The sequence below is a fragment of the Macaca mulatta genome, chromosome 15, assembly GCF_049350105.2.
Source record: "Macaca mulatta isolate MMU2019108-1 chromosome 15, T2T-MMU8v2.0, whole genome shotgun sequence".
Lineage (NCBI taxonomy): Eukaryota > Metazoa > Chordata > Mammalia > Primates > Cercopithecidae > Macaca > Macaca mulatta.
In genome coordinates this window covers 3,591,840-3,604,041 of record NC_133420.1, presented here as the reverse complement: position 1 = coordinate 3,604,041, position 12,202 = coordinate 3,591,840, and the positions used below count along the sequence as shown (strand labels likewise).

The 12,202-nt window shown below is 45.2% G+C and overlaps 1 long non-coding RNA gene across 1 annotated transcript in view; it reads right to left on the bottom strand.

The window, feature by feature from the left end:
• Positions 1–12,202, bottom strand: part of LOC144334920 (uncharacterized) — a 170,152-nt gene that overhangs the window by 135,426 nt on the left and 22,524 nt on the right. Inside the window, exon 2 of the long non-coding RNA XR_013405183.1 lies at positions 11,871–11,905. This is a non-coding gene — a long non-coding RNA (uncharacterized LOC144334920). The remainder of the gene's footprint in view (positions 1–11,870; positions 11,906–12,202) is intronic.

Sequence of the window (12,202 nt, the reverse complement as noted above, 5' to 3'; positions counted from 1 at the left end):
ACTGTCCAACAACACTTCAGACATGGCCTCGAGCCTGGGAACCCTGCTGGCCAGCCCAGGCCAGCAACAGAATAGAGGTGTGAGAGGTAACATTTGCACTTCTTAAAAAAAAAAAAAAAAAAAAAGGCAGATATTCAGTGCCACATTTAAAATGATCATGGTGGCCAGGCACAGTGGCTCATGTGTGTAATGTAAGCACTTTGGGAGGCCAAGGTTGGCAGATCACTTGAGGTCAGGAGTTCAAGACCAGCCTGGCCAACACGGTGAGACCCCTGTCTCTACTAAAAATACAAAAATTAGCTGGGCATGGTGGCAGGCACATGTAATCCCAGCTACTTGGGAGGCTGAGACACAAGATTCTCTTGAACCCTGGAAGCAGAGGTTACAGTGAACTGAAATTATGCCACTGCAATCCAGCCTGGGTGACAGAGCAAGACTCTGTCTCAAAAATAAAAATAATAAATAATAACAAAAGAAAAAATATATATGCATTCCTAGTCCCTTGGAGCTGCAGCAACAAAGCTGGTGATATATTTTGGGTGTTTCTAATCAATGTTTTCCATGAGCTACACTGCAAGTCTCAACCTTGACCCTGCTACAGTAATCATCTATTACAAATTAAAACAAGAGCCATAACTCTGTCTCCTACTAAAATATTCTAATTGAGACATGTTAACAGAATACATTTCTTTGGGTGAGAAAGTATCCACCAGGGTGGGGAACAGACGGCCCACCGATTGTGCTGTGGCCCTAACCACCAAGGACTCATGGATCATCCACAGCAAGGCTGGTGACTCAAAAAGAACACTAAATTGCTCTTTGACATTAATTCTTAAACCTTGAGAAACCAAAGTTCTCTTTGTAACAGACTTAAAAAAGGATGAAGTCAGAAGTAGCTCAGCAGAGATGCACCAACTCTTACCTGGGAGAGACACTCCTTGCTAATCACGTCTGGATTAACGGATGTGCTAAAAGCATCTCTTCCAACAGAGACACAGACTGCAAACAGGAATGCCATGAACACCTTCCCCAGATAACCCAGTCCTCACCCATCCACCCCTCAGGAGGTCCCCAGACAAGTCCAATAAGGAAATGACCCCACAGCAGATTCAGGTGCAGGCAGTGAGGGTAGTGGCGTCAGGGAATTCCGCCGTAAACCTTGGCAGCACGCAGGGAGGTGTACCTAGCTGGACAGGTGAAGTCAAAAGTGCAGGATGATCTGGCCATTCCAAATATGCAGGGCATTCCAATTTTGTTAAAACGAAACCCAGCCTTTGAAAAGGCCCGGACTTCCCACAATGGGTGGTATTTATAGTGTGGAGGGCACTGTAGAGAAGTTATCAGAGGGTTCATGACGGCAAGATCCACGGAGGCTCTGCCATGTGCCAGGCATGAGACAACTATTTACATAAAACACCTCATTTCACCCTACACAGAGTCCACAGACTGCTCCACAGTCTCCCAGGTAAGAGTTGGTGCATCTCTGCTGAGCTACTTCTGACTTCATCCTTTCTCAACTGCTTCATGTTTCACCCTACACAGAGTCCACAGACTTCTCCACATTTCACCCTACACAGAGTCCACAGACTGCCCCACATTTCACCCTACACAGAGTCCACAGACTGCCCCACATTTCACCCTACACAGAGTCCACAGACTGCCCCACATTTCACCCTACACAGAGTCCACAGACTGCCCCACATTTCACTCTACACAGAGTCCACAGACTGCCCCACATTTCACCCTACACAGAGTCCACAGACTGCTCCACATTTCACCCTACACAGAGTCCACAGACTGCCCCACATTTCACCCTACACAGAGTACAGAGACTGCTTCACAGAATACTACCAAAGGGGACCATCAAATGATCCCCAAGAAGTAATGAGCGCCTTAAAAGTAAGAAAGCCAACCTCCTCCCCCTCTCTTAACTCCCTCTCCTCATTTCCGCAGAACCAAAGAAATATGAAGGGCCAGTGACGCCCCACTGAAGAACGCTCTCCTGGTGGTTACACTCTGTACATAGGGAGCACAACACTGCTCCGTGCTGCATGAGGCTACTATTCTATACTACACTAGTATGATCTGTTTGTTCTATTCTATACTATTCCATTCTCTATAATAGAATACTACAGCTTCATTCCATACTATAAAATACTGTACTATCTGTTCTATTCTATTCTATTCTATTTTCTTCTATACAGAAAGGAGTTAGCCAGCTTGCTTTAGGCAGACAGTAAGGGAAGGGTCCCAGAGAGCCTCCAGTCCATGTTTTGTGCAGATAGGGGGACTTGCACGGGGGGCTCGCCTAAACATGCTCACAGCAGACTAAGGGTCCCCATGCACACGAGGGAATGGGGTGAATATTTGCTCCTTAGACAGCGAGCCCAGCCCCATCAGCTTCTATATAAAAGCCCTTGTAGTCAACTGGGAAGGGGGCGACCAACAATCTGCTCTCAGGACCCCTCTTTTCGCTGAGAGCTTAACTTTTAGCTTAACGAGTTCCACTGCACTCACTCTTCGATGTCCCCGTGCCTGTTTCTTCCTGGTCATGAGACAAGAACCTGGACCCAGCTGAGCTAAAGAGCAAAACTCCTGCATCAGTGCTACAGAACACTATCCTCTCTGTTCTGTGCCATGCGACTCTACTATTCCACACCACACTACGTAATATTAATACTATGCTGTGTGTTCTAATCTAGATTGTATTATGCTATGCAATACTACGTCATTAGTTCAACTGAATACTCTACAATACTATCCCACTTGTTCTATTCTAGACCATGTAATACGATTTTTCCTATTGTATACTATACTACATAATGTTACACTGTTTCTTCTATTCTATGCTACCCTATATAACATTATGCTATTTGTTCTATTCTGCGCTACTCTATATAATTCTATTCTGTTTGTTCCATTCTATACAATACCTTGCATCATTTTACCATGTTCTACGATACAAGAGTAGAGTCAGTTATACTTTCATAATCTCTTTTCCAAGCTCTTACCCAGTAAGAAATGTGATGTTTTACTATGCCTCACATAAATGCACATTTCATGATAATCAATGCCATTTCCTATGGTTGTAGGATTCTGTCTCTATGATTCTACTGATACGGCTTCTTTGGGCTTTTCTTTAAGTCCTTTGCAGTGTCTGGTTTCCTAGTGAAAAGATGACTAAGGTCCCGATAAGATCCTACAAAACCAGCATTCACACAGGCTCACTTGTGTGCACTCTGCTGGACTCCGTGTTGAAGGAGTGACAGGAAGACAGACGGCTGTCGGTGGATGGAAGGCAACAAGCACAGAGTAGATTCCAGAACTGAGACAGGTACCAAGGCTCTGGCACAGCTGAGGGTCAATCCCAATTCTAGCCTCTCACAGAAAGGCAGAGGAGACTTAGCACAAAGAGCACGGAACTTTGCTTTAATAAAGCAAATGCTTACCATCCACTGTGAGGAGCTCAAGGAGAAATGGCAGTAGGCTCTACTAATAACTACTGCTTTAAAAAATGGAAGGGAGAGGGTACATTTTCACATGGGCCATGTGGAAAGTTGGCTGAACCTGCCGCTGGACCTGACACTGGACCTGCCGCTGGACCTCTTCCTGGACCTGATGCTGGACCTACCGCTGGACCTGATGCTGGACCTGACGCTGGACCTGCCCTTGGACCTGCCACTCGGTCTGCTATTGGACTGCTAACAAATGCTGCAGATTTTTATGGAGAGAAAAGTACAATGCGTCTGAGAGCAGCTGTCTCAGCTCTGGGAAGCCGGCACAAAAAGGAAGCAGCAGAGACGCTGGTATCATTCAGTGGGCAGAGTCAATGACCCTCCTCTGAGTCCAGCAAAGCTCAACCTGCATGTCTGCAACTAGAAATACCAATCATAAGCCAGACCTCCTGGCAAATACCATTGACCCGCTAGCTCGAACTTTCATAATGTCTCTCTCCCTGAGAGGACAGCGGAGGATCCCATGCACTGTCTCCAGGAACATGCCCCTCCCAGAGAGGATTCACAAATCAAATGTGCACATGCATGCATGCACAGACACATATCACACACACACATACACATGGACACGCACACCTACATGCAATACATACATTCACACATGCACACACATTCACATAATCACATAATACCACCACATAACACATGCATACACATACACACAACACTCAAACACACACGCACAAACATACAACACTCAAACACACACGCACAAGCATACACACAACACTCAAACACACATGCATATACGTACACATTCTGACACACATACATATGTAAATGCGTAGACGTAACATGCACAAATATACATGTATAACTATATACACATGAGCATCCATTCATGCCTACTTGCACATATGTGCAGTCGTGCCTAAACATGTAACACATGCACACACATACATGCAACACAAATACACATGCACACATATACACATGCATGCACATGTACATTACACGCAAAGGCACACATACATGCACAACACATATACATGCAATATACACTTTCATACACATAAATGCAAACACACATACTTATATACATCCCTCAAAGACCCCATTATTCAATTCTAAACAAAGTGGTTTATCCCCCAAATGTACCTTCCCGTAATTAACAAGCTCTACTGCACATTTCTTGTTTCAAATAATGAGGTCTCACACACAGCACACACACATTTATACTCCAATACGTGTGAACATATAAATAGAAATAGGCACATGGGCACGAAGACCCTCTTCTGTAAAGGTATTCTCAAACTTGAACTGAACGAATTCTGCTAATTATAGTCAGAGTCAGCAAAGATATATATTTGACCTCGGAATGAATATACTCGTTCTTTTCGTTACCCCTGGCAACAGCAAGAATGTAAAACAGAGTTGTGCGATACCATGTCACTTATTCAATCCCACTTCCTGGGATCTGACCCACTTGGAATAGCGTTTCTGTCTGAGTGATTTCCTTCTGACTGAAATCATGAGATAATTCCTTCTCTTCCTGCTTTCTCTTTCCCAGGCCTTTTCACTGCCCTTTCATCATCTCGGAAACTAAATCATACTTGTCAAAATGGAACGCAAAGAAACAGCCTTAGGAGAGAATCCCACAATGGAATGGACCCAAGAGAGGAAAAAATATTCTTTTTGAAAATGTACAAAAGGAAAAGTCAAGAGGCCTGGGTTCCCTCTCATGACAGAAACAGACGTCAGCATAGCAGGTCGCTCAGCACAGTTCAGCTCTGTGTATGAAACAGAGATTCTAGTCCTTGTCCCTGTTTCAAGTTCTGTGTATGAAACAGATTCTAGCCCTTGTCCCTGTTTCATGATGTTGCAGTGAAGGTAACAAAACAGACAAAGGGCACAGGCTGCAGAAAAGGATTTTAAAAGGATGACTTTTAAAATGTGAGCCTGCTTTTCAAGGGCACAATGAGGACATTTTCAAGTATATTAAAGCTGATTTATAAGAGATGGGTATAAAGACTCTACAAGGTCATTAGACTTTAGACTTACAAAGAAAACAAATCACATTCTCCTAGCATCACCAGTCAGGTGTTCCACAAATACTAAGAATAGCCACTGCAACGGGGTCCACTATGAGGGGTCAAAACATAACCCATGAAGCATGGCCGAGAGCTCCTATAACCTGATTTCTAGGAATCTAATTTGAAACATCCTCACAGCTAGCACATCACAAAACTACAGAACTCCAAATGCTGTAACACAAGTGCTAACAACACCTAGCCAAAAATATACGAGGCATTTCAGGCAAAAATCCCAGAATCAGAAGAACACAAGTTTTCTAAGTTCTTCAAAAGCTGGTGCTGGTTGAGGCTCTTCTGCAGACTTCAACAAAAGACACGCTAGAATTAGCCATTGACGGTAACCCTGAGTCAACACGCACAGTGTTCGGAAAAGCACAAGGCCTGCTCCGGCTTGAGACCCTGGGAACTTTCTCTGGACCGCACCGAGTGGACGACTTTGAGAACTCAAAATAACCAACAACCAGTCCATGAACAGGGAAAGAAGACTGCAGCCTCCCTGGGGACCTGGCTCCATGCCTGCCACCTTTCTTCCGGATACCTTTGCCCTTCCTGGCTCCCTCCTCCACCTGGAGATGCTCTGGGTTCAGGCCCCTCTCCAGTTGTGTCTCGGTCCACAGCTGGCTACCTGTGTGAAGCACCAGGCCTTGAAGGACCATCTCCACCTGCTTCCTGCACTCACTTCCTACCCACTTCCACCATGACACCCAGGCTCTGGCTGCTCTCAGGGATCAGGGCCGCCAGGCTCCCCTCACAGGCTCCAACTGGAGTCCTGCCCCCTGGTTTTCAGCAACACTTGGGACTTTCTCCTGGAAACTCTCGGCTCTGGGCTTTCGTGAACTGCGCCATCCAGCTCTTCTCTGGACTCTAAGCAGGGCCTTCTCTGGGTCTTCCAACCCTTCCTCCATTTCCAAATGTGGGCTTTCCTTTGGCCTCCTCTCTCCAGACATGCACGCCTCACACTCTGGCTACTTGACGTGCACTTCTACCTAAGAGGCTCCCAAATGCTCCCTGCTCCAGATTTCCCCCAAGCCTCCTCCTGTATTTCCAAACTTGCAGCTTGCAGTGGTGTCTCTAAGTATCTCTGAGTCAGGTCCACACTTGCTTCTCCTGATTTCCGGCAAAGCGCAACGGCGACCTCGGGGTGCAGACTCGCAGCTTCATCCGCCTTCCTGTACTCCCTCTTCCCCTCCTGACCCAGGCACCGAATTGCTCAGCTCACTGGCTGCCTTCTCTCCTCCTCCGGCCACGGCGAGTGCCCTGCATGAGCCTGCCCTGTCACCCCCCGGCTCCACGGCATGCCGCACATCAGAGACACGATTCTCTCCGAAACCCTCAGTGGTTCCCTAGTATCCCACAGGTAAGGACTTCCACATTCTGGCCCCAATCTAACTTTCTGGCCTCAGATATGCACATGCATATTTTATCTATGCAAAGAGAGTACAGGTCTCACACCCGCTCTCATTCCTGGGCTCCTAGCTCCTCTTAAAGGTGCTGTATGAGGTACCTATGCACTTTCCAAACACTAACTGAATATGCGCTTGGAGAACACTTACTTGATAATTTTGTGGCATTGTCGGATAACGTGGACAAAGTGAGAACTACGCAGGTGTGTGGATGCTGCCTTGCCCAGACCTCACTTACCCAGACACTCCCAGATGCTCAAGGTGACCAGCCCTATTGGTGCACAGGCAGGCACAGGCTGCACCCCCACAGCTGGGCCCCACGAGCTGAACTATAATTACGAAGCTGCTGTTTGCTCCTAAATCTGTTTATGCTGGTGCATTTCTTACACATTACTGAAACCAATAAAGTATGACTCCAAAGAGTCAATAATTGTATGAAAACTAAGTTGGATGCCTTTCAAAGACTTAATATAGGGGAATTTTTTTTTCATTTTAATCTTTTTAAAATTGCTATCAAATTAGGTGTGAGCAAAAAATATATACAATGTTTGAGGAAATAATTTTAACGGTTTCATATCTAACATACCTTGCTTCTCTTGTGTTGCCTATTCTCTTCTAGAAGAATAAAAACTGTGGCAGGCCTGCGATGGCTGTGGTTGAGGAAAGAGGCCACAGCCACAGCCAGCAGAACCATGCTCAGCAGCAGCCTAGCCCCGCGTGGAAGAGGCGTGAACACCCTCGGGAGAGGTGGATGTGCACTAACGGTTCCCAGCTCTGACCTCTTTGATTAACTGAATGCAGTGACTGGTTTTATCTGATCGTCAGACAAAAGGGTGTCTACGTCCAGGAAAGACTCTAAACACTCTGGACGCTGCTGGGGCAGATGGTGACCTTGACCCAGTGATACCACTCTCCAGTGGGCAGCCAACCCAGTCTCCTAATCGTAAAGGACATTCATAGCAACACTACGAAAAAGAAACACTACTGTTCTGACCCAGAAAAGTGAAATGTAAAACATAAAATGCACAGGTTCTAACTAAGAGGCAGACAGACCGGGCACGGTGGCTCACGCCTGTAATCCCAACCCCTTGGAAGGCCAAGGCGGGTGGATCACTTGAGGTCACGAGTTCGAGACCAGCCTGGTCAACATGGTGAAACCCCATCTCTACTAAAAATGCAAAAATTACCCGGATGTGGTGGCGGGCACCTGTAATCCCAGCTACCTAGGAGGCTGAAGCAGGAGAATTGCTTGAACCTGGGAGGTGGAGGTTGCAGTGAGCCAAGATCACACCACCGCACTCTAGCCTGGGCAACTCCTTCTCAAAAAAACATAACGTAAAATAAAATAAAAGGCAGACAAACAAAGGAGATTTCCTCTGATCTTAAAAACAGAAGTATTTGTTTCACAGCGTGGATAATTGAAGATCTGCATAGAAATCACCTAGGGTCCCGCCCTCCCTCACAACAGACTGGGATAGAGGGAAGGAGGGCAGGAGGTGGGCCCCTTGTCCACGAGAGCCTCCTCCCACCCCATCCCCTTCCTCAGGAGGGCGGCCTGCCCAGTGCAGGCTCCCTTCTCCCCAGGTAAGACCCTGGCGTCTCTACAGGAACACCCACCTCCCTTCCCTGCAATCCACTCCAGCTGCTCACGGCCAGTCAAGGGGGGCGCTCTTCAGAGAGGAGCAAACGGTTTGGAGGACAGCCTGAACTCCAACGTCCCAAGCGTGGCTTGCCAGGAAGCACAGAGGAAGGATGCAGGTCCCGAGAAGGAGGAGGCACAGGAGGACGATGAGAGAGAAGAGAGAGAGACAAGAGAGGCAGACTGCCCAGCGGGGGGCTGAGCACAGGACCTGGCTGAGGTCTCCTGGGGAGGGGCAGAGGCAAACAGGCTGCTGCTTCTAGGCTGCTCGGGAAGATACAAGCTCGAAGGGGCTGCAAGGCAGGACTCACTGAGGAGCAGTCATGTGGATGCCCCGCCTCTCACATGGCACACACTGACAACATGCAACTCACATGCAACACAACACAACACGCATGTACAATGTGCTTATACAACACTGACAACACACACTGCACACAAACACACACAACCTATACAACACATACCCAATACATGCAACTCACAACACAATGTGCATTTATAACACACTCATACGACACATAACCAATACATGCAACTCACAACACAACATGTGCGTACAACACACTCATACACACATACAGCACACGTAAGTTACATACAACACAACACGCATGAACAATGCACTCATACAGCACACACAACACACAACTCACATACAACATGCACATGCAACACACTCATACAACACACAACACTCATACAACACACAACACACGTAACTCACAACACAACATGCACACACAACACTCATACAACATACATACAATACATGCAACTCACAACATACACATACAACACACTCATATAGCTCACGTACAACACATGCAACTCACGTTCAACACAACATGCACGTACAACACACTCGTACAACACAACACTCATACAATGTACACACAATACATGCAACTCACAACACAACATACACATACAATACACTCATACAACACATACAACACATGCAACTCACGCACAACACAGCATGCACGTACAACACACTCATACAACATATAACACATACAACATACACACAACACACGCAACTCAACACAAATACATGTACAATTCACTCACAACACACAACACTCATACAACACACAACACATGCAACACATAAACACATGTACAACACACTGATACAACACACAACACTCATACATCACACACAATACATGCAACTCACATACGACATACACATACACACATACAACACACAACACTCATACAACATACAAAGCATGCAACTCACAAATACACGCACAACACACTCATACAACACACAACACTCAAACGTACAATAAGTGCAACTCAACACAATATGCACATACAACACACATACAACCCATGCAACTCACATACAACACAACACACTCATACAACACATTCATACAACACACACTATACAGATTCTAAGTATGAAATAGAAAACAGCACATGCACAGTTTCTAAATTTGATGAAAGCTTTTTTCAAGAAAGTCGTCCAACATCCAAACTGGTACCATGTCCTCATTTTCAGTTGCTGTTCAGATTCAAGCATTTTTATCATCTACTCTATGAATTATAATACAGCATAAACCCATTTTTCATTTTACACCCACTTTGCGGTGTGGTGCTCCAAAACAGGGGCCAGGAGCCTCAGAGTCGTCCCTCGGAACAAAACACAACCGACACTCAGAGGCCAGGAAGGGAACTCGGGGGGTGACACACACTCTCTCATCTGCAGAGCTCTGCTTCAAATACTTTACACGTAACCAGGGCTGGAACGGGTTGGTGAGGGTACAGACATGGCAAACTGAGAAGAAACTGGCAGGTGGAGAAAGATCAGTCAAAATCCAAGGAAAAATGCTGAACATTTTCCACAAATAGTTCACACAACAGATGATACTCAGGCTACTGAAAGTTTATTGAGAGGGGTCTTGCTCCAAAGAAAAAGTTCTCTCCCAAAGTTATCAAAGTTTCACAGCAGGCACCTGCCCCCAACACACCATCTTCCGAGGGCCTAGGAGTCAAAAAGAAGGTAAGACAGTAGTAAGGGTACAGGGGGAGGAGAGCGGGAGGGGACCGAGAACTCGGAACCAAGAGATGGGCGGACACTGAATGCCTGACTCCAAGGTTATCACCTCAGAAAACAAGTCTGTTTAAGTCCGTAGTAACAGTGTTAGTACTTTCACTGAACCTGCACTCAACACTGGAGAACCTCCCTGTGTTATGAAGACGATCTGAAAAATAACATTAATTCACAACGTAGAGTGATGATTCAGCCACAGAAAATAAAACTGACATAATCCACTACAAGTCACACTATGTCTTTCTTTAAGACTGGTTTATGATGCAGAAAAGAGGCAGTTTGAGATCTAAAATACTTAAACTGGCAAACACCTTGTTTCCCTGAATTCTCACAACCGTGGCATCGGCTAGAGTAAGACAGAGTGGTTTTCAGAGCTTCCAGAACAGCAGAACAGATCAATCATAAATATGCAAAAGTGATCTGAAAATAGAATTAATTAATATTCCACGTTTTGGCTTAAACTAGTCATGTGATTTCCAATAAGTGGGAAACATTCACACCAATTTTTATAAGAAAGTTCAATGTGAACACATAGTACAGAACATTGCCTTTGTTTTGGAATTTATTTATTTAATATGACAATTTCATTTGTATTTAGTTATTCCTGATGTTGAATGCTCATCTTTATTAATGATGAGCTACCCATTTTCTGACTGAGGAAACAGAAAATTGTCACTGCCTAACAGCAATACTCAAAACAGCCTGTATGAAAGGAAAAGGTATATCTGTGTGCACACAGATGCATACACATGCATACACGTACCTATACATGTACACACGTGTGTACATATGTGCATACACATACACACATACACGTGTATGCACGTGCACACGTGCATGCACATGTACACGTGTGTGCATGAGCGCACATGCATGCACACACACGCACATACATGCATACACACGCATATGCACATACACGTACACTCATATACACACATACATATACACACGTACACATGCACACACATACATGCATATACACGTGCACATGGACACGTGGACACGCACATACACACGCATACACACATGCACACACATGCATGCGTACATGCATACGTAAGTATCATCTCAGGTACGTGGATTCAAAATTCTGATGCAAACGAATAATTACAAAACAGGGTAGGGTGTCAACAAGTGAGAATTGAGATGAAAGTTCTGATATGTTCCAGAGACAATACGGGAGGTCGTCACATCACATAAATATCTTACCCATTTTAAACGTGACAATTCCTGCCAACATCGGCCTGGATTAAGATGATTTCATTGACATAAGGAACAGAAAATATAATATTTATTCTAATGAGATTCTGTAATCATTACATTATTTTCACAATTATAAGTAATCACTAAATAACTTCCTCCCAAGGGTCTAAAAATAAAAATAAGATAACAAAAGAAGGTCACAGTGCTGACAGCTTTATCATGCAAATCACAACTGTGAAAATTAAGCACGTTTTTGAGACTATGCCCTCCTCAAATATCCTTCCTGGAATTTTGTACCAGTAATGGCTGGTAATTCATTGTTATACCAGCTGGAAAGT